At 47.5% G+C, this 26,236-nt stretch overlaps 1 protein-coding gene across 1 annotated transcript in view; it reads right to left on the bottom strand.

Annotated features, from left to right (window-relative positions):
- LOC146861032 (putative methyltransferase DDB_G0268948) overlaps positions 1–25,458 on the bottom strand; it is a 145,794-nt gene extending 120,336 nt beyond the window's left edge. The window contains exon 1 of the mRNA XM_085645037.1: positions 25,422–25,458. The gene's annotated coding sequence lies outside the window, so the exon portion shown is untranslated. The remainder of the gene's footprint in view (positions 1–25,421) is intronic.
- Between the last annotated feature and the right edge of the window lie 778 nt (positions 25,459–26,236).

Here is a 26,236-nt window from a genome sequence, read left to right as displayed (position 1 = left end):
CACGCCACCCGCTACCCCGAGGCTGTGCCCCTGCGAACTGTAACAGCTCCGGTGGTCGGCCGGGCCCTAATGGGGATCTTCTCCCGGGTGGGCTTCCCCCGAGAAGTCGTCAGCGACCGAGGCACAAACTTTATCTCGAAATATATGAAGTCCCTCTGGCAACAGTGCGGGGTCACCTACCGATTCACGACCCCCTATCACCCTCAAGGGAACGGACTAGTTGAGCGATTCAACCGCACACTCAAGGGAATGATTGGGGGATTGGAAGAGCCCCTCCATCGCCAGTGGGATGTACTACTCCCGTGCCTCCTCTTCGCCTATCGAGAAGTTCCCCAGAAGTCCCTCGGCTTTAGCCCTTTCGAACTCCTGTACGGGCACCCTGTGCGAGGGTCCCTCAGCCTAGTCAAAGAAGGTTGGGAGATGGCCCCCCTAAAGACCCCCCCAGACGTCTTCAAGTACCTCCTGGCACTACGCAATCAGACCCGGCGCTTCAGGGAAATGGCAAAAGCGAACCTCGAGGCCAGTCAGGAGGACATGAAAAAATGGTACGATCAGAATGCCTCCTCCGTCGAATTCGAACCTGGTCAACAAGTCTGGGTGATGTCCCCCACCGAACCATGTGCCTTGCAAGATAAGTGGACGGGGCCCTTTAAAGTGGTCGAACGCAAGAGCCCCGTCACCTACCTCATCGACATGGAGTCCCCCCGGAACCCCCTCCGGGTCCTCCACACCAACAGACTCAAACCCCACTTTGTGCGATCGGAACTCAGCCTCCTGATGGCTACAGACAGTGGGGCGGAAGAAGACTCCGAGCCCCTCCCTGATCTCCTGAAGACCCAGGAGAACGACGGTTCCGTGGACGGGGTCCGGCTCTCCGATGCCCTCACCCCAGAGCAACGCCAGGGCTGCCGGGACCTCCTGCTGCAGTTTGCTACACTGTTTTCCCTCACCCCAGGGATCACACCTTGGTGCTTGCACGACGTGGACACCGGGGACAGTCCCCCTATCCGGCACCGGGCCTACCGCGTACCAGATCGGGTGCGGGCCTGCATCCAAGAGGAAGTATCCAAGATGCTCACGCTCGGGGTCATCGAACCCTCGGACAGCCCCTGGGCCAGCCCGGTCGTGCTGGTCCCCAAAGCCGCTGCCCCCGGCACCACTCCTGAACTCCGATTCTGCGTCGACTATCGGGGCTTGAACGCTGTCACCCGGACCGACGCTCATCCTATCCCCCGAGCGGATGAATTGATCGACCGCCTGGGGGCCGCCCGCTACCTCAGCATCTTCGACCTGACAGCGGGCTACTGGCAGATCGGTCTCACACCCCGGGCCCAGGAACGGTCCGCCTTTTCTACCCCCGATGGCCACTACCACTTCAAGGTCATGCCCTTCGGCATGAAGAATGCCCCAGCTACTTTTCAACGTCTAGTGAACCAGGTCTTGGCGGGGCTCGAAGAGTTCAGCGCCGCCTACCTGGACGATATCGCTGTGTACAGCCGCCACTGGTCCGACCACCTCCACCACCTCCAAGAGGTCCTGCAGGCCCTCCAGCGGGCCGGCCTCACGATTAAGGCCGGCAAGTGCCAAATTGGTCAAGGGTCCGTGACCTACCTCGGACACCAGGTGGGGAGCGGTCTGGTGGCCCCTCTGCAACTCAAAATTGCTGCCATCCAGTCCTGGCAACCCCCCGTCACGCAGACCGAGGTCCGAGCCTTCTTGGGACTCACCGGCTACTACCGGCGGTTCGTGAGGGACTATGGCAGCATTGTGGGGCCCCTCACGGGTCTCACGTCCAAAAACCACCCGAAGAAGATTAACTGGACCCCCGACTGTCAAGCGGCCTTCGAGAAGCTGAAGGCCGCCCTGTGCACCGCCCCTGTGCTCCAGGCCCCCGATTACAGTCGGGAATTCATTGTACAAACGGACGCCTCCGACCACGGCATCGGGGCGGTTCTTTCCCAGCTGAACCCCGAGGGTCTTGACCAGCCGGTGACCTTCATCAGCAGACGCCTCCTGGCCCGAGAACAGCGCTGGAGCACAATCGAGAGGGAGGCCTTCGCAGTGGTGTGGGCCCTCAAAAAGCTCCGGCCCTATCTCTTCGGTACCCACTTCCGGGCGCAAACCGATCATCGACCCCTGCAGTGGCTAATGCAGATGCGGGGGGAAAACCCAAAACTATTGTGCTGGTCCATCTCCCTGCAGGGAATGGACTTCACTGTGGAACATCGACCGGGCCAAGACCACGCCAACGCAGATGGCCTGTCACGCTTTTTCCGCCTCGACGAGGAGAGTCCCCAAGAGGATGGGTGACTCTCCCCGCCTTCAGCTGGGGGGGACGCATGTTGGACAGGCCACATGAAGGGCTTGCTCCCTCCCCGCACGACAGGGCCCAAACCCCGGACTCCCAGGTGTTACCCCCAAGGGCAACCCGCACCCCGTCTCCCAACGGAACTCCTGCCCCCGGACATCCATGTATCATGGGGCCGAACCACTACCGGCTCCCCCGGCCGGATCAGCCGCCATCTTGGACACTGCGCCACGAGGCCGGGCGGCCTCAGCCCGACCCTAACCCTGGGCCTGGCCGGCCCCGACATCCCGGCACCACCATCCACCCAGGAGGTGAACGGACCACTTGGCAGGTCAATGGGAGAAAGAAGCGTCGAGGGCTCTCCCCCGCCAGGTGCCGATCACCCTCCAGCTCCCCCAGGCGCTGGCTCCACCCCCTGCTGGGTGTCTGGACTCCCTCATCCCGGACCCCCCGACCTTCAAGTGCGAGGGTCCGGACATCAAAGGGCGCCAGACCTATAACTAGGGCAGCTCCAGAGCAGGAAGGCAGTTGTATCCTGGAGTCGAGAGACACCGAGAGAACTCATCCTTGACGGACTACTGGCGCTGCCGTAGCCCTGCCTTGTGAACCATCGTCCTGCCTGCTGGCGCTGCCGCGGCCTTCTGCAACATCCATCCTCGTCGGGACCTGCTGGCGCTGCCGCGGACCGTTGTAACGACCACCTTCATCGGGACCTGCTGGCGCTGCCGCGGACCGTGTAACGACCATCTTCACCGGGACCTGCTGGCGCTGCCGCGGACCGTTGTAACGACCACCTTCATCGGGACCTGCTGGCGCTGCCGCGGACCGTGTAACGACCATCTTCACCGGGACCTGCTGGCGCTGCCGCGGCCCGTCCAAGCTAGAACACCGAGCTCGAGGATTGTGAGCTATCCACCATACCATCTCAGCTACCAGACTGGTAACCAGACTGTCCCGCTACCCCCTTTCCCCAAACCAAGAGACTCGAATCGAGGGGACCCCTGAGTCCAGACCTCCTTGTACCATTTCATCGTACCTTAAGAAATCACCTATAAAGAACGCTAAATCTTATCCTTGTGTGGTGTATATCTGTGGGGGGGAAGTTATTCATCTGTACGATCGCTGGAGACGGCTCTCCCCGGAGACCTCTCCCCTTGTCCTCGGCCGACCCTCCCGGTCCGTCTAACAGTTACTGTTGTGGCTCATGGCAGTGATTGTTAGAAGGCGATCCCAGGGGAGACAGGGAGGGTACCTGAACACCCTGAGACCTACCCTCGGGGTAATATAGCCGGGCACTGGCGGGAGACTCCTCAGGGAAAGAGTCTCGTATCTAGGATCGCACACACGGCACCACACGACAAAGTGACACCACACAGTAGGTTCTTGGGAACAGATCCTTCATCTACTCAGCTACGTCGGATCTTTATGATCACCAAGGTGGATATGTACAAATAGAGCACGGGCTCAGAGAGTCTCGGTAGGGAAAAGGGGGTAGCGGGACAGTCTTTGGGGATCCGGATCAAATGCAGGGGCGTACCCAGCGCACAGCTCACAATCCTCGAGCCAGGGGATACGCTGCGGTCCAGCCGGACCGAGGGAGTCTTTAGGAGCCGCGAGTCACTCAGCAGGGCTCAAGCACAAGGTCGGAGGTCTTACGATCTTCAGGGGAGCCGCGAGTCACTCAGCAGGGCTCAAGCACAAGTTCGGAGGTCTTACGATCTTCCGGGGAGCCGCGAGTCACTCAGCAGGGCTCAAGCACAAGTTCGGAGGTCTTACGATCTTCAGGGGAGCCGCGAGTCACTCAGCAGGGCTCAGGTGTTCCAAGGTTGCAAGGGAGCCGTGACCATGTCAGCAGGGCTCTCGTCGTTCCTGAGTCTAATCTGCCAGATACTCCCAGAGCACCCCTTGTTATAGGTCAACTCCTCTTTGATGTCCGGGGTCCGTGTAGGCAGGGGTCTTAGCGCCTGGGGGCTGCTCGCTGGAGTATCCTGCCATGTTGTCCTTTGATCCTTTTCAGGGCCGGGTCGGGAGGAGTCCCAGACACCCAGCAGGCGTGGAGCCAGCCCTCAGGGAGGCCGGAGGTCCGATCGAAACCAATCTCCCGAGGGGAGGCCAGAGGTGCGATGGAAACTGCTCCTCCCTCTCTCACTCCATGGGAGCGCGATGTTCCCCAGCCGGGGCGGCGCCTCTAGGTCTGGGTTGTGCTGGGGCCGGGCGGCCATCGTAGGGGCATGAAGTGGGCACGCGGGACCTGTGGTGCTGGGAAGATGGAGGGCACGGACAGGGAAGTCCGGGTCGGGTGTGTGTGGGTCCTGGCGGGCAGGACCGGCTAGGCCGTGTATGGCGGGACTGAATGAGGTGTACGGGTCAGGGGGTGTGGCTCGGGGTCAGGGATGGCCATGCCACAAGGCCGGGTCTAACAGTGATAACCTGGGCTAACAAAATGGCAGCTGGTGTGTTTAATTTTATGATGAAGTTGATATAAGCTTCAGCTGACTTGGGTGGAGTGCCATGAACTTGAATGGGCACTCTGAAACAGTAGTCAGCAGGGTTCTGATAGTTTCCTGGATGATGCACAATGTTATAATTGAACAGTTGTACTCATAGTTCCCAACATTCAATGGGAGGAGGCATCTTGGCCTATGGATTGCCAAATATTGTTAGTAAGGCTTGATGATCAATTACCAGTGTAAAAGGCTTTCCATACGGGAATACATGGAAGTATTGACTTGCCCATACCACTGCTAAACTTTCTTCTTCAGGTTGTGAGTAGGCACGTTCTGGTTGGGACAAACTCCTACATGCATATGCAACAATATGCCTTCTGGCATTCAAGTGTCCGCTGTGCTGTGTAAGGATTGCGCCAAACCCAACTGGGCTCGCGTCAACAACAACCTCTGTTGAAGTTTTGGATTGAAATAAGGCGTTTCAGTAGCATTCTCAATGGATTGTTTGATTTTCTTAACTTATTTTTAAATTCATGTGACATTCTTTTTTGTCCACTCTCTCAATGGGGCACTTATAGTGGCAAAGTCTTGTATTTGTCTAGAAAAGTAGCTGAAAAAGGTCTAGGAATGGATGTGTTTCCTACAATGGTGGGAAGCACATTGTGTTCTTTAAATACCCCTCACACACCAAAAGGGCCCTTGGTGTCATGCTTTATCATATGGGTCTTCGCACCCCTCTACGGAACGCGGCGTGCTACTAACCATCGAATACGCGGGAGCACTGATGTATTCACTATGTGTAGTGTGAGAGGGTTGTGAGCGGTAGGGTCAGGAGTGAATGGTGAGTGAGTTATTAAAAAACACCTGGCAAATGAGGAGTAAAAATAATTTTTATATTTTTGACACACGCAGGAGGTTGTGTACATGAATACATCAAACCTCCACCTCACTGTTTTTAACAATACCAGCACGGAGGTATATTAAAATTCTTGTGCTTCCCACCAATGTAGAAAACACATCCATTCCTAGACCTTTTTCAGTTTTTTGGCTATCTTGTGTGGGTGGATTCTACATGGTTAAAAATTGTAGTTGGGGGAGATTGAATCCACTCCCTGTGTCCGCATGGATGCGTTCCCTCTCCACTCCCTCTTTTGTTATTTATGGTAGAAAAGTAGCTGGCCATGGCAAGAAATGAACGCACCATTCAAACATCTTGTGGGGGAATCACCATTTCACACCACTTGTACTTTAGCAGGATCAGGTGTCATATCCCCATTAGAAAAGATATGGCCAAAGAATTTTGACTTTGTCTTATGGAACTCACATTTATCTGCATTCAAAGTCAAACCTGCATCAGCCAGTAAACAACATTCTTGTCTGACAGACTTATCATGTTCCTTTTGGGTAGCTCCGAATACCAATATGTCATCAATACAATGGAATGCATTCTTGACAGTCTGTATGAAACGTCAAAAAATGTCTTCGAAGAGTTCTGCAGCTTATGACACATCAAAGCTTAGAAACAGACCAACATGTGTAGAAAGGGTTGTAAGATACCTGCAGTTTTACTCGAGTTTCAACTGATGATAATATTTATTCCTATTAAGGCAAGAGAAAACCTTTGCATCATTTAATTGCATTAATAGATTCTTGACGCCGGAGGTTCTACAGCGATTATCCTCCTGGACCTCAGCGCAGCCTTTGACATGGTCAACCACCAAATTCTGATCCATCGACTCAGAAGTTTGGGGGCGACCGGGGTAGCCCTCACATGGCTGCAATCATTTTTGGAAGAGAGATCCTTCCAGGTGTTCGAGGGTGAGGTCACCTCAAATCCTCTGCCTCTCCATTGCGGACTCCCTCAGGGGTCGTCCCTTAGTCCGTCCCTTTTTAAAGTTTATATTACTCCGCTTGCAGAGATCGTGCTCCCATTTGGGGTTCATATAGTGACTTAGGCTGATGACACCCAACTGGTCGTAGCTCTTAACCACTCTGATAATGCCTCCATTGGCCTCTGTCCCTGTCTAGATGAGGTAGTCAAATGGATGAATCAATCATACTTAAAACTAAACGGTGACAAGACCGAGTTGATGCTCCTTAGTAATCCATCCCTCTTCAAGGCAGATGTTATATGGCCAGCTTGCATGGGCCCTGTCCCGGTCCCTAAGACCCAGATCAAGAGTCTGGGTATCTGGTTGGATCAAGACCTCAGCTTTATGGTCCAGGCACGGAAGGTTGCAGCTTCCTGTTATGGCATCTTCAGGATGCTCCGCAAAGTGCTTCCACTCCTCCCCTTCCAGGCAAGAAAGCTCATGGTACAGGCACATATTCTTTCCCGTCTGGACTACGGGAATGCCCTTTACGTCAGAGCTCTGGCCCCGACTTTCAAAAAACTCCAAACAGTGAAAAATTGCGCTGCGAGTATTCTTGTGGGGATCTCGAACCGGCAATCTGCAAAGCCCGCCTTGAAGTCCCTTCACTGGCTCCCTGTTTGGGAGAGAGTCAACTTTAAGGCCATGTGCATCACCCACAAGATGTTAACAGAGAATGGTCCTGCGATCAACCACACCATGGTCCAGCCTTATTCAGCGAATAGATGCCTGCGCTCAGACGATCTATGCCTGGCCGTTGTTCCCAGGATTAAAAGGGCCAGAAGTGGCGGTCGCCTATTCTCTTACAATGCCGCTAAGCTGGGGAATACCCTGCGCCTACAAAGGGAACCCAGCCATCTAGCCTTTTGGAAATTACTGAAGACTTGGCTTTTCACTTAAGTGTGCTGCAATGTCCTTCTCTGTTATTGCCATAGCGCTGGGATGCCCATGGGTAGCTACGCGCTTAACAAATGCTGTTTCATTTCATTTCATTGTATCAGCAATGTGTGGACCTGGATGTCGTTCTCATTCAACCTCTCTGTTTGCCTGATGCACGTCAACGCATATGCATACCTCTCCTTCACTATCGTTTTTGGGCACTACCACAATTGGAGAAACCCATGGCGTTGGACTAGTAGAACGCTCAATGATATCATGCTTAAGCAAGATTCAAGTTCTTTTTCAACAGCATCTTGTAAATGAAAAGCAGTTCATCTGTCATTGAGCAACAGGATGGACATCCCCATTAATATGCAACAACTTTGATTGATTGATTGATTGAGGTACTTATAGAGCGCAGCTATCACCCTACGGGCATCTTGGCGCTTGCATTGGGAACCCGTCCTGGTTTTTCCCTGTAAGATAACCCGTACTGGGCATCCCCAAGTTGAAAGCCAGGCATCCCGCCGCGGGGGGCCGTTGTGGAGATTAAGCAGGCTTGTTGCCCAGAGCTGCATAGTCTGAACTCGTGCTTAGAGTGGGCACCGAAGCGAGAATTATCGAGTCCGTGGACAATTGGGTTCTGGACCCTGCCGCGTCGGGAATCGAACCCAGGTCCCGGGTCTGATCTCTGCTTCAGGGTATGCCTCCTCTAACCAGTGAGCTACACTTCTCCACTTTCCTTTCATAGTCTTAAGCTTTCCCAAACCAAGAAACAATGAAGGGAACTGACTTACTAATTTCAATTTCAATTTATTTTATTATGTTTTGGCACTCCAAAGAGGTCCACATAAAACAAGATACACAAATACAAATACACATTTTCAAAGTAAAATTGACAGCTACAGCATTTTCCACTGAACAAGATAATCAGTGACACATACCTCCATATTTCATCAATAAATATCTAAAAAACCTTTTAAAAAGTTACAAATATTGAAGCAAAACATTTCATTTGGAGGAATATATAAGGCCTGCAAAAAAGAATTCACATTGAGGATACCCAATTGCAAGCATATTGGTCTTAACCACTTCAAACGAAGTGGACGCAATGCAGGACATATAAACAGTACATGAGAACGATCCTGAGCAGACATATTACAAAAGTTACATGTGGGAGAAGACCCATGCCATTTTGCCAAAAGAGTATTTAGGGGCAGCAAGTCCTGCCTTAGAAGGAACCAAAATCTCCGAACAACATGTGGTAGGTTCCAGGTGACATAGGGTTGAGCAAGCTTCATTGAGAATGTGTTAGCAAGGAGATCACCACCCCTCTTTCCTAGCATGGGCTTCTTGTCCAACGAGAAGCAAAGAGCCCAAGAAGCCTGTTTCAAAAGTGATTTTAGCTGGGAAGGAGAAATAGTAAAAAGGGTACTCTCTTCCAATTCAAGAAGTGCCACAGCCTTTCTAAAATTCTTAACAATTTGGGAGTACTCTCTTAAACTACCCAGCAATTCCCCCTTGAGAAGGGATCTCAAAGTCCCCGTTTCTCCTCTAGCCAGGCTGGCAACCCATCGTACTAGAGCGGACAGGCCCTGCGCCCAACTGCTACGGAGACCGAATTCAAGTCTACAGGCAGCCACAGAACAGGCGGGGTTGAGAGAAGTTATAGACCTTAATAATTTTCCTTCTACCGTCTGTAGAAAACCCCAGTGCTTTAAGTCAACCAGTTCCATTCCATACAGGAGGGTTGATGGAATTTTTGCCCTAAAGACCTCCAGTAAACAAGCAAAATGTCTTCTCCCTGTGGCGGAATAAAGGGCGCTCAGACTTTTGCCTTGGGACAGGGCTTTACGGGAATTATGATCAATATGAGGCTTCTCACTCAGGTTGGCCGAAATTATTTTTCCTAAGAAGGTATATGTCTTAACCACCTCCAATTTCTGACCACCAACTGACCAACCAAAATTCTCTGATTTAGATTTTTTCTTCCCTGTAATGCACATAATTTTGCTTTTTGTGGCATTTATCCTCATGTAGTGGGTCTCTGCAAAAAGATGTAAAGCCTGCAGACGATTAGCTAATCCCTTAGGTGTTAAATCTAGGATAAGGATATCGTCTGCATATAGAAGGCAAGAAATAGAAGATCCCCCCACTACCGGGGCTATGCCAACACAAGATGAAAGCGAAGCAGGAAGGTCAGCAATGTACAGGGAGAACAGTAATGGGGCCAGTAGACAACCCTGCTTTAATCCATTAATGGAGGGAATAACCCGCGATAAACCCCTTTCTCCACCTTGTAACACTCTGCACCAAGTGTCCGTGTGTAAAGACCGCACCAGATCTAATAGAAGAGGGGGCATGCCCAAGTCAGATAGCTTTCTCCACAGCAAGGGACGATCAACTTTGTCGAATGCTGTGTAGAAATCAATGAAAGCCGCATACACTCCTCCTCCCCGAACTCTTATATATTTGTCCGAAATAACCTGAAGGGCTGTAAGGTTATCCAATGTACCATGCCCCTTACGGAAGCCGGTTTGTTCAAGGGGTAATATCTGATTCACATCAACCCAATCAGTAATTAGCAATAGGAGACATTTGGAAAAAACTTTTCCAATGTCATCAAGAAGGGCTATCTGGCGATAATTCATTGGCTTATCCCTATCGCCCTTCTTGAATAATGGAACCAATATGCTCCCTTTCCAAGAAGAGGGCACGGTTTTACTAATGAAGCAAGATCTAAATAAAGGAAAAAGAATCTTGCTCCATATGACAGGATCCTGCTTCAATACCGATATGGGAAGTTCATCAGGCCCCATTGCTCCAGAGGAACGCATATCCTTAATGGCCATTTCAATGGTTTTCTCCGAAGGGGCGTCAATAGAAAACTCATCTTCTTTAGTAGTCCCCTTACATTCCACCCTTACGCCGTTCCCAGCATACAGGTTGGAGATGAAAGTGACCCATGACAATTCAGCAATGGGAATAGGGAGGTGAACATTCATGTAGTAGTTCATGGAAATCAGTCCCATATCAGCAGCTGTGCAGAAGCTGAGTAGATAGGCACTTGACGCTGTCCCTTGAAGCTCAAGGATGGCTGCTTGCCTTCATTTTCTTGTGTTTCATTGTTGCTACAAATGAATCTTGACTTTTTATGGGTGTCAACGCAGCCAAAGCATACACTTTGATTTTTAATGGCATAAGTCGTGGTAAAGAATGCCATCCATTACATTTCTCCTCAGGCATAATGTTTATCCATGCACCATTGTCGACGATGAAAGGTCTCAAACAACCATTTACTTACAATGTAATTTTCGGACAATGTTTGAATGACTTTGGTACTTTGGCATGTCGACTTTCTTTTGTTGGACAGTTTTCTTCACATGTGGCCAGACCACCAGGCACACACTTTTCTGAGGTAAACATCAACATAGCCCAACTATCTTCTTCACTTTCACTTGAAACTGATGTAAAAGAACTGTTTGACAATGATTTACATGAGGATTGACTTCGTTCAGTGTTGATTTGTCATACTTTATGTCTCTGTTGGGCCTTGTGTGTATACGTCCAAAGTTGCTTCTGGAACGTTCCGGTGGCCATTTTGTCTTCGTGCCATGACACACTTGTTTTTCCCTTTGCTTTGCACACTGTCACAAAATGATTCTCCTTCCCACAGCCATCACATATCGGTCTAATTGTGGGGCATTTGTCTTTGTGTGGAAACGGAAACCCACATCTAAAACATAACTTCTTCTAATGAGTAGACAGCACCTTGTGTCCTTCAGTCTTTTGTTTTGACTTACTTTTCACAATCATGACTGATTTATTCTGGGCACCTCTAGCCTCCATGTCAGCAGCTTGTTGATCGGCATGCTCTTCAGCTCTAGCAGCTATTAATACTTGTTCCAGACTCAGCATTTGGCTTCTGAATGAATTGAACAAGCATCCATCAATGACTCTGAGACTTATAGCTTCTTCATCGTTAAATTAATTGAACTTATAGTGTTTGATGAACGTGTCAAGTCTTTCTACAAATTAATCGATCGTCCCTCCAACTTTATGTCATTCTTGACTGAAAATATATCTTTTGTAGTCAACGTTGGGGCAAGGGGGGCACTAGAGAGCCCAGCCGCAAATGGCCACCACTCTGTGAGGCTCTTTTGACCAGAGGTCATACATACATAATTATCCACCTCAGGGACTGACATCGGCACCTGCAGAACGTTGAACATGTGAGAGAGACCCTGCTACCTTCTGGAAGTTCCCGGTTTGATGAGAAACAGTGCCTTATCTGCTGACGACTGCCATGTCCTCTTGTGAGGACTAGTGAGGGACCGGAGGTGTGGTGCCTGGAGGTGTGGCTGTGGCCGCAGGCTTAAAATTGTGGATTGCTGAGTGCGACCTGCTGTATGAGGAGGCCATAGGACCTCACATGTGAGGGAGGGACCGAGGAAGACCAAGTGCAGCGCGAGTCCCGGTGTGCAGTCTGTCTACCCAGGAGGGTGGCGGCAGCTGAGTGGTGAGGGGGCGTGCCTCACATGAGGGATGCTGCATCACTTGAGGATACTGGGCTCTGGATGCTGCCTGCCTGGTGAAGCGGGCATCTGCAGAGGACATGCCCTTGGATGGCCCCCGCACTGACTCGAGTAGACGGTCTGACATGGTTGACTCACCCCCCCTTCAGGTAAGATTGGGACTTGCTTTGGGCCCGGGGATGGAGGGCAGCTCAGGCCTAAGTTACGTGGGGACGGATAGCACACCTCATTGAGTTTACTGTAGGGCCTGCTCCCACGTTCTCTGGGCTTCCCTGTTGCCCCGCTTCTCATCTGGGCTGCTGCTCATTGCACAGCCTTAGGCCTCTGAGCTGCCCTGTTGCTCTAAATGACTGTGGAAGTGTGGCATTACACAGTTATTGAGCCCCTATCAGGAGTCTACACTGCGATACCTCATTAACCTGACACTCAGACCAATTGCAGTGCTATTGTTAGCCCTTGAGCCTTGCTGTTTCTGTGCACCTCATGAATGCCGCATAGCGCTGCTTCACTCCCTCAGGTGCCTATAGCACCAGCAGGAAGACATACCATCAGCATCTATGGGACTGGCTGCTGGCCTGCTCGTGCCCTTCTCCCAGGGCTAAAGGGGAGTGGCAGGACCCTATTCAAACTACCCTAGGGAACAGGCCCCTGTGGGGTGAACATAATGGCACCCTCTCCTGGTGCATTAAGTGCAATTTCACTGCGCGAACTCTGTCGGAACTGCATGGTCTGCTTGTGGCTCTCTGAAATGTCCTTTTGGGGGTGTGGTGGATCCGGTGGTACTACACAATGCTGAATGCTCATCAGTCCACTACTGACAGCCCGTCAACATAGCTCCCCAGTTGCCCCCCATTACCTCTATGATGTGGAAAACTGATAAGAAACAATCAAAACTATCCTTCGACCAGCACCTGCTGACGCAAATGACGGAACAGTTAAAGGAGGATTGTCACTCCTGCCCAGGAAGGAGAGAGGACGCCCCTCTGGAGCCAAACATTCAAGCAATGGTTCTAGACTTGAGGCACAGCCTGACAGCCATCAATACCTAAATAGATATCCTGATAGACAGATTCGACCGCCTCAAAGAAAGAGTTGATGACCATGGAGAGTGCATTACTCAACTTGAAATTCGCACATCAACGATCAAAGACGATAAAGTGATGAGCGAGAAGATGCTGCAGATGGAAAAAGTATTAGAGGTCACCCGCTATAAAAATGAAGACTTCGAAGTGCGCTCATGGGGGAGCAATCTGAAGCTCATAGGTATATCTGAATCCACTGCAATGGGACATTTGGAAGTCTATGCTGCTCTCTGCCATGCTGACGGTTGAGAGAGCGCACAGATTGTTAGGTCCACGTCCCCTGCCGGGTACTCCTGCACGACCCATAATTGCTCTCCTACTAAATTATAGCAACAGAAACACAGTGCTGTGACTTGCTAGAGATCAACAAGCCCTCAACGACCAAGGGTCAAATGTCTACATTTACCCGGATATCAAAGTTGCTGTGCAGACAGCCAGGACAGACTTCATACCTGTCAACCGCTTTCTCATAAAAACAGATGCAAAGTATTCCCTGCTTTACCCCACTAAATTTTGTTTTTTTCATGCAGGGAAGACCACATAATTTACTGATCCTAAGGCGGCCACCAAGTTTTTAAAGACATCCCTCTGACGACAACCAGATCACAGGTTGAATCTAACAATGCCGAGAATGATTAAGACTTATGTTTTATTAAACACTATTTAGCACTTGACTGCATGCCATGGTTGGCTCAGATTGGCTCGATGACAATACTTAAAATGTTTATGACATTAATAGCCCCGGGCCAGTTGGATCCGTAGATTGATCTGACATAGTTAAATTGCTAGCTGGTGGGCGTTGAGTGTCAACCTTCTCATCCAGAGTGTGCTGGGACTCTGGCTTGTCCCCCGGGGATGATTCCCCGATTGTATTCTCTTTTTGGCATTTGGGACCTTGTTTGGGATGGGGTGGATGTATTTGGTCCGGTTGGGGGCTGAAGTGTGGGGTGAGCGGCACAAACGATGGGTTGTTGTTCTTGATTGTTTTGCACCTTTCTCTTCCCCTTTTTCTACTCACTTCCCCCCACTCAGAGCACACACATCACTCCAATGGCGCTGTACTAACACCCATAGGGGTCCAATAATTAATCTAGCAATGCACATATACAGACTGTCATGGCACCATTTACATGGAATGTCTGTGGATTGGATGACAGACGTAAAGCTTGCCTTGTCCTAGGATACCTGCAGCGGCATGGGCCGGGTATTTGCTTTCTACGAGAAATACAACTGACAGAAACCACACTGGGTCGCCTGAAGGAGGGCTGGATTGGGGAAAAATACATAGCTCACTGCACTAGGGATTGCAGTGCTCCTCCGTAAGGGCAACTCTTTCTGTGGCAGCTGATATGTGATAACCAAAACAACAGTCAAGAGAGACCCAACCTGCCTGGGAATGATATCAGGGTGCTCGTAAAGTCACTAATACATTAGAACATTGCTTAACTAACAGGACAATCCCCCAACTAGATAGGAGAAACTTTTAGGAGAAATTATATGTATTTTTTATTATTTATAATATTTTGTCAAGGTTTGCAAAAATAACTTATAACATAATTTCATTGGTGCAAACAAAACTTATAAACGGGTTCCCACATTCACACATTCAGAACATACTCACAAACACAAATACACACATACTTATACACTCTAACCACTCAGGAGCAATTCATCATTAGTAATGTGGACAAAGATCCAGCTTGATTCAAGTTCATGTACAAAAAATCAACATCGTAAGTAGACTTCTGTGCGTCCTCTAGTTGTAGGAGATGGAAATATGCGGAGGCATGAGATTCTCCAGCACCAACACGCCTTTCGGGGGTCTAACCCAATGTGGGTCACACCTTCATCAGGGCGACCAGGTCAAATGTAGGACGCAAGGAAAGATGCGCCTCGTTGGCGCTGGAGAACGTCTGGCCTCCGCATATTTCCATCTCCCACAACTAGAGGACGCACAGAAGTCTACTTACGATGTTGATTTTTTGTACATGAACTTGAATCAAGCTGGATCTTTGACCACATTACGAATGATGAATTGCTCCTGAGTGGTTAGAGTGTATGAGTGGATGTATGACGTTACAACGCACACTTTTACAACGCATGCACTTACAACGCATTTTTTACAACGCATAATCCATTACAACGCACTACACTTACAACGCATGACACTACAACGCATTTTTAAAAACTACCATTACAACGCATACCATTACAACGCATAATATTTAATTGCATTTAAGGTAAGTATTAGATAGTATAGGGGTAAAAATTACTTTTCTAACTCCAGGGGGTGCAACAGTAGGGTAAGTGTTGGATAGTATAGGGGTAAAAATTACTATTCTAACTCCAGGAGGTGCAACAGTAGGGTAAGTGTTGGATAGTATAGGGGTAAAAATTACTATTCTAACTCCAGGGGGTGCAACAGTAGGGTAAGTGTTGGATAGTATAGGGGTAAAAATTGCTATTCTAACTCCAGGGGGTGCAACAGTAGGGTAAGTGTTGGATAGTATAGGGGTAAAAATTGCTATTCTAACTCCAGGGGGTGCAACAGTAGGGTAAGTGTTGGATAGTATAGGGGTAAAAATTACTATTCTAACTCCAGGGGGTGCAACAGTAGGGTAAGTGTTGGATAGTATAGGGGTAAAAATTACTATTCTAACTCCAGGGGGTGCAACAGTAGGGTAAGTGTTGGATAGTATAGGGGTAAAAATTACTCTTCTAACTCCAGGGGGTGCAACAGTAGGGTAAGTGTTGGATAGTATAGGGGTAAAAATTACTATTCTAACTCCAGGGGGTGCAACAGTAGGGTAAGTGTTGGATAGTATAGGGGTAAAAATTACTATTCTAACTCCAGGGGGTGCAACATTAGGGTAAGTGTTGGATAGTATAGGGGTAAAAATTACTATTCTAACTCCAGGGGGTGCAACAGTAGGGTACGTGTTGGATAGTATATGGGTAAAAATTACTATTCTAACTCCAGGGGGTGCAACAGTAGGGTAAGTGTTGGATAGTATAGGGGTAAAAATTACTATTCTAACTCCAGGGGGTGCAACAGTAGGGTAAGTGTTGGATAGTGTAGTGTAATATTATGCGTTGTAATGGTAGGCGTTGTAATGGTATGCGTTGTAAAGGTATTTTTTAAAAATGCGTTGTAGTGTCATGCGTTGTAAGTGTAGTGCGTTGTAATGGATTATGCGTTGTAAGTGTAGTGCGTTGTAACAGTTGCGTTGTAAAGGTTGTTCCCCGTATGAGAATGTGTGTATTTGTGGTTGTGAGTATGTTCTGAATGTGTGAATGTGAGACTCGATTTATATGTTTTGTTTGCACCAATGAAATTATGTTATATGTTATTTTTGCAAACCTTGACAAAATACTGTAAATAATGAAAAAATACATATATTTTCTCATTAAATGTTCTATCTATTTGGGGGACTTGTCTTGTTAGTTAAGCGATGTTCTAATGTATTAGTGACATTACGAGCACCCTGATATCATTCCCAGGCAGGTTGGGTCTCTCTTGACTGTTGTTTTGGTTCTCGCTTCCATGTCCGACCTGCCTGCTATCCGCCCTCAGGGGCCCCCTTTGTTGTAGTGGTTAGCTGATATGTGATAGTTTAAGGAACGCTGCAAGGGCACCAGTTTAAACGTATTTCTATCTACAGCTCCAATGTGAACGATCCTGTTTTTTTTTTGCTGAGGTTTGGTGGTTGGCAGCCTGGGGCTACATTATGGGGTAGGGACATCAATGTTGTTCTTGACCCACAGGTGGACAGAACTAGTGCATCTAGGTGGCCTCACTTTAATGCTGCTTCCATACTGCACTCCCTTATGACTGAAAAGGACCTTATTGACCCAGTGAAAAGGGTATGTGTATAACACCTGCTCAGCTTACTTGGTCATGCATTGACTACTGGCTAGTTTCACAAGATATTGTTGCTTGGACCAGTGATGTCCTTCACATGCCATGCACTCTTTCTGATCATGCCCCGGTGGTACTTAAGTTCTCCCCTTCTGATTTTAAATCCAGCGCCTTGCTTTTGTGACTTTTTTGGGATCAGGTATTCCTTGAGGGTGTCGGGCGGCAATTGTGGAGTACTTCACACTAAACGCTGGTTCAGTGGACTTCAGTTCTGTATTTTGAGAGGCATTCAGGACTGTCACTCATGAGTTGTGCATTGTTAAGCGGGCCGGGGTGTTGCGGGCATTGCGTGGGGACCTGTTGTGCCTTGAATGGGAGATCTGCACTCTGGAGATCTGATTCTTTGCCGGCCAAAGCGGATCCACACTCGCTTTTTATTTGCAGCAAACGTAACAATTTTGAGGAAGCCGCTCAGAGGAGGACGCATTACCTGGGCAGAGAGACCCATGCCTGGTGATACTGTGAAGGTGACAGGACAGGCAGGATACTCACGAATATGTTACGTAAGCCCTGGGCTAATGACCATATCATGGAGCTGAGAACCGAGGGAGACTGGGTGGCTGCGGAATGGAGGCAGTGCAGCTAGAAATTACTAACTTTTATTCCCCACTATATCAGATGACTCAGGAGACAGCTCCTCCACATCTGGCCTCCTTATTTGATTCATTACAGCTGCTGTGGCTGAGCAACAGACACCACAGGTTCCTAGATGAGCCTTTTCACGGTTGTGGAAGTTGTGCAGGTGATAGGTGCGATACGGAGTCAAAGCCCCGAACCTGGTCAGGCTCACCGCCCGCTACATTCTATAAAAAGTTCACTGGTCTTCTAGCTCTGCCCTGTTTGCTGTCTACGAGGAGTCCCTAGAGAGGGGCACCTGCCCCCCTTCTTATTCGAGGTGCTCGTTGTTACCATCTTAAAACCTGGGAGGGATCTACAGAAATGTGAATCCTACAGAACGCTGTCCATGGTTAACCTAGATAATAAAATCCTCGCCAAGGTGATCACATCAAGACTTCTCCCATTGCTTCTGCGTATGGCTAGACCTGATCAGTCTTGCTTTGTTCCTTGGCGTTCCATTTCCCACATCCTTCGAACATTTATTGCACTTCTGCACACCATCGAGCCCAGCCTCAGTGCAGATGTGATTTTCTTGGATACCATAAAAGCATTGTATTCACTTGAATAGCCGTACCTCTTCACTCTGCTGTCTTGGCTTGGCATCAGCCCTAAGTTTATCAAACTCGTTCGGCTCCTCTATGCACAACCTGTGGTCCGCCTCTGAGTTAATGGCCTGATTACTGCTGCCTTTTCGGTCTCCTGAGGCACACGTCAGGGATGTCCCTCATTGCCCATTCCTATTGCCATGGCGCTGGAACCACTAACGGCTCGCCTTCAACGGCACCTCTCCCACTGTGGCTGGGCCTTCACGCCCAAGTGTTACTGGTCTCTACGTACGCAGATGATGTTGCCTTGTATGCCAAACACCCCCATGACAATTTGGAACACTTGATTCTGGAACTCACCAGATTTGGCGGACTAACTAGTTCCCATCAATTGGGCTAAATTAGTGGTCTTCCCCCTTTCAGCTGCAACCCAGGAGCTGACCTCAGAGTTCCCCCTATGGTGGGCAACAGAAACAATCAAGTATCTCGGGGTCTAGCTTAGCTGCAATTTAGAAACTCTGTGGTGCTCTGAATATGACCACCTGATGGACTGGCTGGAGTAGCGGGTGGATTATTAATCTGCCATTTTAGTTGCCACTACGCTTCAGGCACCATCTCCGTTCACTCTTGGGGCACCAGTGTGGGCCGGTAAACCCCCCCATTTTTGTTTGGGAGGTCCTCATGCTTTCATTTGAGCAGGGTGGGCTGGCAGCAGCAGATATGGACCTCTACTACTTCAGTGCGCAGGCGCACTTCATGCACTATTGGCTGTACCCGGTTCAGATTCATGACCCCCTTTCGCCCGAACATGATCATGCACCCCATGTCCAATTTGAATGCTTTCGAGGTGCCCCAGGGCCTGGCTAGACACGGTGGGATGCACGGTGAGGGCGTGGGATGAGCTGCGAAAGAGAGCCCATATAGCTTCCATTCCCTTGATAGGCCACCCTGCATTACCCATTCACGCATGATTCTGGCAAAGGCACTAAATTGCGCAAACTACACCTCACAACCATGGGCAACGTTTACACAGAGTTCTTTCATCACCCCTCAGCCGGCCCTACAGGGACACAATGCTTCTGTGTTGGGACACATTCACATACTCCCAGCTGTGATCTGCGATTTGTGGGCTGCATGACTCGTTTCCTGCTGGACCCCCCCACACACACTTTTCAAGCCTGTGAGGCCTTCCTTACAAATCTGTTTCCGTTCAGGCTCATCACTAGAATATATGCAGATATACAAGCCACAGCCCCAGGGCGTACACGCTGCGCTCAACAGACGTGGTCTGATCAGTGGCGGCTGGTGACATTTGAAAGTGGCAAGGGGTAAAACAATAGCCAGAGCACCCAAACCCCCGGGAGGTTCTCACCCCGAGAAAATTCCGAAAAAAGAGTAGGCAAATGGTGCATTTTGAACAGCATTGCACCTTTAAACCAGGGATATTTGGGCCATCTCTGCCAGTGAAATATCGTGTAAAGCCAGTTTTATTAAAAAAAACATGAACTGCGTAATTCGTAAATATGGACCATGTCTCAAATGATTTTAGATTTATAAAAATTAATGCGCAGAGCAAAGCTTGTCATGCCGTTTGTTTTGGTGACTTTACTTGAGGAAGCGTATTAATTTTCACTACTTGCAGTGAGGCTCAAGACACCCTTGCTACGCCACTGATTTTGAACATCACTTCCCAGGTTTTGCACAATATTCAATACGGATATTAACTACACAGGCGTTTTTTAGGCCATATTAAACACTAGTGCCTTTCAAACAGAAAACGAGTCGGCAGTGCGACCATTTAATACAACACACAGTTGTCAGTGCCAGTGGCTGTGTCAATCAGATTAGTTCATCTCTGTCTCTGGCTATTTTTCCCGTTTTCCCTAGTGACGCTTCTCCGCTCCAATTTAAACTTTCGGCATGTGAATTTAATGAAACACATAACCCATTGTTTGCTTTCTTGTGCTTAGCAGTATCTTGCAACCTGGCTGCCCAGTAGCATCTTTTCTATAAAACAAATAATACGTCGAGTGTACGGTGTGGCACATCGTTATTGTATATGGAGAGCTGCCACAAAACATTATCACAAAGGCAAGACTGAAAGTGCAAGTGGTTGCACACAGTGATTCCTCAGGTTAACACATAACCAGCAATTTAGTGGCACATTGTAGGCATTCGTTATTTTCATAAGGCTTAAGCATCTCATACAGGCGCGGCCGGCATGACTGGAGAGGGTATGGGGGGGTTAATTTAATTAATAAAAGAACTTAGCAGGCATCTTCTCCGGTCCCGCGTCGCATCACGTCTGCTCTGCAACGTGGTGGAAGTAACTTCTCCCCGCTCTTTTCTTTTGCCAATTAGGAGACTGGGGGGCCGGGCGGCTGAACCTGGTTTACTCTGTCCTGGTATTTGATAGGGCATGGGGCGACTTTGCGCAAAACGCATCACTGCCCGAGCAGGAGCCTATCTTCAAACTCCTGCTCTACACAGGGCATGCGCAACAAACCTTATGGTTTGTGAATGTGAGTGAGGGGCTTTGCTCCTCTCTCACATGCGCAGACCATCTTTTGAACTCCTGCTCGTCTCTGCCTGCGTGCGCTGTGCGTGACATGCGCACAGCGCACTTTCACCAATGAAGCGCACAGGCGGGCCCGAAAATGTAAACAGACGAATTGTAAGCTGTCAATTCGTCTGTTTACATTCCTGTTCACCTGTTGCCCGATTCTTTTGTGGGGTGCTGCCTCAACGCCCCTAATGGGCCAGCCGCCACTGGGTCTGATGCCCTTGACAATCCCATCTTAGAGGAGCAGTGGCGCTTCTGCTGCGCCCAAGCGCGTGGGCTACTGCCCGACGATCACTGCTCTTAGTCCACTTAAAATATTTACACGTTATATTGCACCCCACAAAGCCTACACAAGATGGCTCTCCTAGATGATGCACACTGCATTTGATACTCAGCAACATGCACTGATTTTCTACACTCATCCTGGGTCTGCCCAGCAGGGGGGAGGTTTTGGCAAGCAGTATTCGACATTATTGACGAGATGACTGACCTGGGACTAGAACAGAAGCCTGAGTTGCACCGCTGCAATATGTTAAGGAGATTTCATTGGAGCAGTGGAAGCTGAATGCGCTCCTGCTATTATTAGCCAAGAGGAGAGTAGGAATGCATTGGGGACGTCACCCGGTCCTGCAGAAGGATTCCTGGCTTAAAGATGCAGCGCACTGTCAAGACAATCTCATTGCTTAAGCCTTATTGGAAGGAGATGTCGGTGTACGTGTCCTAAGGACATTTGTTCCCTCCTGGGGATATACTTGGGCACGTGGGCTGGGAGGGATGGGGAAGGCACTGCCCCTGCTGTTCAAGCAATAGAATAAAAGAAGAGGTGCCCAATGTCTGCACACCCTTGGGATGTAGCCGCTCAGGGTCACCACACTTGGTGCATTATTCGAGCGCTTCTGATGGCGCTGCTGGTATCACACTTGCAAGCTCTTAGCCTGCTCTGCATGCTGAGTGGTCCTGTACCCCCTCCCTCGCCTAACTTTCCCTGATAGGTTTTCTTTGCTTTTGTTGGGAAGAAATTAGGCGTGGTACGGCAATTGGTTACAAGATCGACTGTCCTATATGAGCCCTGTTGAAGATTATACTTGCTTCGTAATACATTGCCTATGCTTATCGCTTTGTAACTGTCTTTAAAAATGCTATAAAAAGAATATAATATAAAAAAAAGATTGGGCATTCGATTGAACTTGAGATTCAAGTTTCTTCAATCTGATGGTATGTGATTTCTTCGTCAGTTCATGGCATTTTCTTTATGACTTCCTTTTCACCATTGCCAGCAAGAATTTTGTGGTATATGTTATCAGTCCCTTCAAGTGCATCAATGAAATCTTCAGATGTTTCTATCCACGTAGCCCATCGGTTGCCAATATTTAGCTTTTTTTGCAGTATTGAATGATGTTGGTGGTTCCAGGAATGCGGCAGCATTGTAGACCAGTGTGGAACTTTTCTGAGGCGGGACGTGGCAGTCTTTCTGCCACTGTTTTACCTCGTTGTCTCTGAGTCCTTGTGAAGTACTGGCCTCTTGATCATCACTAGAAATGTGATTTTCTTCTTGGTTGCCATCAGAACAACAATCTGCCACTATTCCGCCCTCCTCACTGACTTTCACTCTTCAAAGACCTGGGGAGTTGTTCTGAGCCCCACTCAGTGGCTCTGGTGGCTACCCTCTTCACGAATGAACGTCTCCATAGGCACCACGCTGGGCACTTCACCTTGGTCTGCTCTGCCCAGTGCTGAGTATGAAGACTCTTTGTAATTACTTTTGGTAAGCAGACTACTATTTCTTGCCTTTACGTCACTTTGCTTTTGGCGTCTCTGTGCACTTGCTTGCACCTGGTGGATCTCTTCCTCGCAGCACTTATAATCTCAGCGTTATCTTGCGCTTGGCTGTTGATTTGTACTTTTTAACACTGGGTTAATCTTTGCTTGGCAGCACTTGTAATCGCAGCATTATCACTCCGTACTAGGTATGGGTCTATGTTGCCTAGTAGTGCAGTATCTTTATGTCTACCCTGACCAACAAGTTCTCGACCAACAGTGTGTAGATTGTCTATAGATACTTTCATTTTCAACTGCTTCCCAATGGCTGGAACTGCACTTTGACTGCACATGCATTCAGTGTTGATTCTGTACTTCGATGACGGCACACATGGCATGCACGAGCAGTTGGCCGGGACCACGGCAAACTCTCTGAGAGAGCACCATCAATCTTTGGTTTACTTATCCCCTATCTCGTCGCTATTTGTAGCATCTTCCCAGCTAGGTTACCTGCCAATAACTATACTACACATGGAGCTTAGTAATACACATCTATGGGGCATATCATCAAGGGCTGAAGATATAATTATCGCCGCTTTAGCGTCTGTTTTTGGGCAAAAAGCGGCGATAATTATATCGCATTATTTGCAAGGACACGCCAGCGCGTGTTTGCTTGATTCAGCTCCCGTTTTGTTCATGCCTCGCTTTGCATCTCTAATGAGATGCAAAGGAGGCATGCCTGGCAAAACACCATGGGAAAATATCGCTACCCCAGCTTCGTGATATCATCAACGAGGGGTAGCGATATTTCAAATCCGTTAACTATGCCTTAACGCAGGAATTTAACGCCTGTTAAATTCCTGACTAAGGCATAGCTAGCATGGGAGGTGGATTATGGTGATACGACCACAGGGTCGTGTCACCAAGGCTATCTCCGTTTTGGGTGCAACATCGCTGGTTTTCCAGCGATGTTGGCCCATTTCCTTGGAATATTATTGCCCTGGAGTAACGCATTGTTAATAACGCGTTACCAGGGCGATAAATTCCAGTGATAGACGGCGATAAATAAACAAGCGCTAAGCGCGCTTTGCGTTTAATTATCGCCATCCTAGTATATATGCCCCCATATTCTTCTGCGTGTAACTGCTAACTCAAGAATCTGAAGCAGCCTTCACTGCAATACACCCTACCTAGCCTTACGTCATATTTCAATGGACTTCATTATGAACCAAAGGGGTTCCATTATTGTTAACTCGCAAGATACTACAATACAGACCTATATACAAGTCTTTCAATTGCAAAGGTCTGCCTCGTATGCGCAAGTCAGACTTTAATTTTCTCTTCTAAAGCAGTCTTTAGACAGACAAGGGGCCTTCTTAAGATTCTGTCACAAAATGAGGAATGCTCCTATTGACTCGATGTCGCATCATATCTGGACTGAAATTAACCTACAAAGAGTAAAAGGATACTTCACCAAGTATTTGTAGGACAGCATTGAGAACCTCAGCCTAACCAAACTATGGCAACTGGATTCAAGTTGAACAAGTATTAAGAAAGCAGTGAATAAATGTATCCGGCTGAAAAGTCGGTTGGAGGATAAAATGACACTAGCCAGGTTAGCACAAGGGTGGCTGGTGTTAAACTCCTGTGATGTACAACAGGAACAACCCTATTTCGAATCCTTTATGTAACCATTAAGAAAAAATTTATGATAATGAGATTTGCAATGCTCCCTTCCCTGGACTTTACTTTACAATGGGATGAGTCTGCCCTAAACATAGGATTCAGAACTCAAGACAAGACTAATTAATTATGGGTAATCATGGGTACAAAAGAAGAATGGGATAGGCGTCGACGTTTCGGTCTCTGTTCTATCATATCAATGAGAACATCTTCAGGACGAATGTTAATCTTGAGTAATTTCTTGACCCCTCTAGAATAACAACAACATTGAATATAGCTTACTGAATTGTACTATAATGATGTAATGTTAGACCACCCAGGTCAGTGTAATAAATCAAATTTTATAAATTGTGAAGGAGTATCCAGCAAAGTCCCAGTTGTTAAATAAATAAAAATAAGAATGAAAATAAATGAGTGTGTTTGTAGCTCAACCAAGAAGGAAACATCACACAGTCTCACTGTGAAAGAATTTATAGAGAACTCACTGGTTAAAGGATCGAGTGAGAAATTATAGTCACACAGTGGATTTCTGCAGACGGCAGATTAGGGTCTGTGTCAAATGAATTTGAATTAATTCAAATGAATAAAATATCCGGAGAATAAATCTAAGGTTTTTCATTCAACAGATAGGTAACACTTACAAATGTTTGTCATAAATTGGCTTCATTCGTAGCAAAGGAAATGAATTCCTTGGGAGAGATATATGAAACAATGCATTACCCTTTGTCTCTAAAGATATCGTATAGTACTCATCTGAGTCAAATTAAAATGTAAGTGTAAATCTATTCAGCAGATTTTTATAAACATGTGGCACAATTATTTTGCACATTAAAATTACTCTAGCAATTGAGAGCTCCTCATGGAGGTCTGTCTGTGTCCATCAATCTATCCTTCGTTTACGGAATGGATGCACCAAAGTAAATACTGGTGTCTTAGTAGACAGATGAAATATGTATGCAAATTGGTCCACCTCTACTCATATATGCATACACATTGTATGAAACTCACAACAAATCCGAGTTTACTTATAGAGTTCTTTAATAAAGAAGCGGAAAGAAATATTGCAATCGATCATCAATGAAAAGAACAACCAGATCTAGGTCAGAATGGATGTTTAAATAGTAACAAAAACTGCATATCTTGTAGCCGTAATAGATGTTATTGATTCAGATAGCAGACAAAAACCATAACGGTAGGATTAATAAAGACTTACTTCTTCTACATCGCCATGGCGTCTGTCTCACAAACATAGAGCGGGATCCAAACATGGTTGAAACCTGTTTGTGGTGCAGATATACACCAGATTTAAATAACCCAGAAAGAAAGGACCCGCCATCTTAGAATTGGCGATTTGTATTAGTTAAGGACTTCTTATGTATGTAATATACAAAATTCATCAGTTTCTATAGTTTCTATTGAAAAAATTTAATTTGTGAATTATACCTATTATAGTTTTTGAACAGTAATACAGTTACTATGTCGGACATAGTTCATAACAATATGAACCAGATTTTCAAAAAAATGTCGGCTGCCATCTTTGAAGGTCCCGCAAATAGACAAAGTGTCAGAATGAACCAGTTTTTCAAAAAAATGGCATCCGCCATCTTTGAAGGTCCAGCAGATAAACAAAGCGTCATGTTATTGTTAGAGTGCCCGCCAATTTAACCAAAAATTTGTATTATAACTATAACCATTTCTAGCACATAGAATAAATTGTATGTCAAGATACATTGTCGATATCAGAGCAATAAAAAAAACTTACTGATTATGTTAGAGATCATTTTGGATACAAGGTTATAAATAAATAATAATGGAAAATGTTTAAATAATAATTTCCAAAATAAGTTAGAACGGGTGTAAATAATATAGAAGATAGATATAAACTAATCCCCAAATAGAAAAAAGTAAATGGTCGATTATTTTTTTATTTTGTGTAATGGTTCAAAATAGACGAAGGTATCTAAGCACCATATTCTATATATAATAACATATGTATTCTGATCATACAAAAGACATCTTGGATCTAGT

The sequence above is a fragment of the Triturus cristatus genome, chromosome 3_1, assembly GCF_964204655.1.
Source record: "Triturus cristatus chromosome 3_1, aTriCri1.1, whole genome shotgun sequence".
Classification (NCBI taxonomy): domain Eukaryota; kingdom Metazoa; phylum Chordata; class Amphibia; order Caudata; family Salamandridae; genus Triturus; species Triturus cristatus.
The sequence above is the reverse complement of the archived record's forward strand: the minus strand, read 5'-3'. Positions and strand labels throughout refer to the sequence as shown.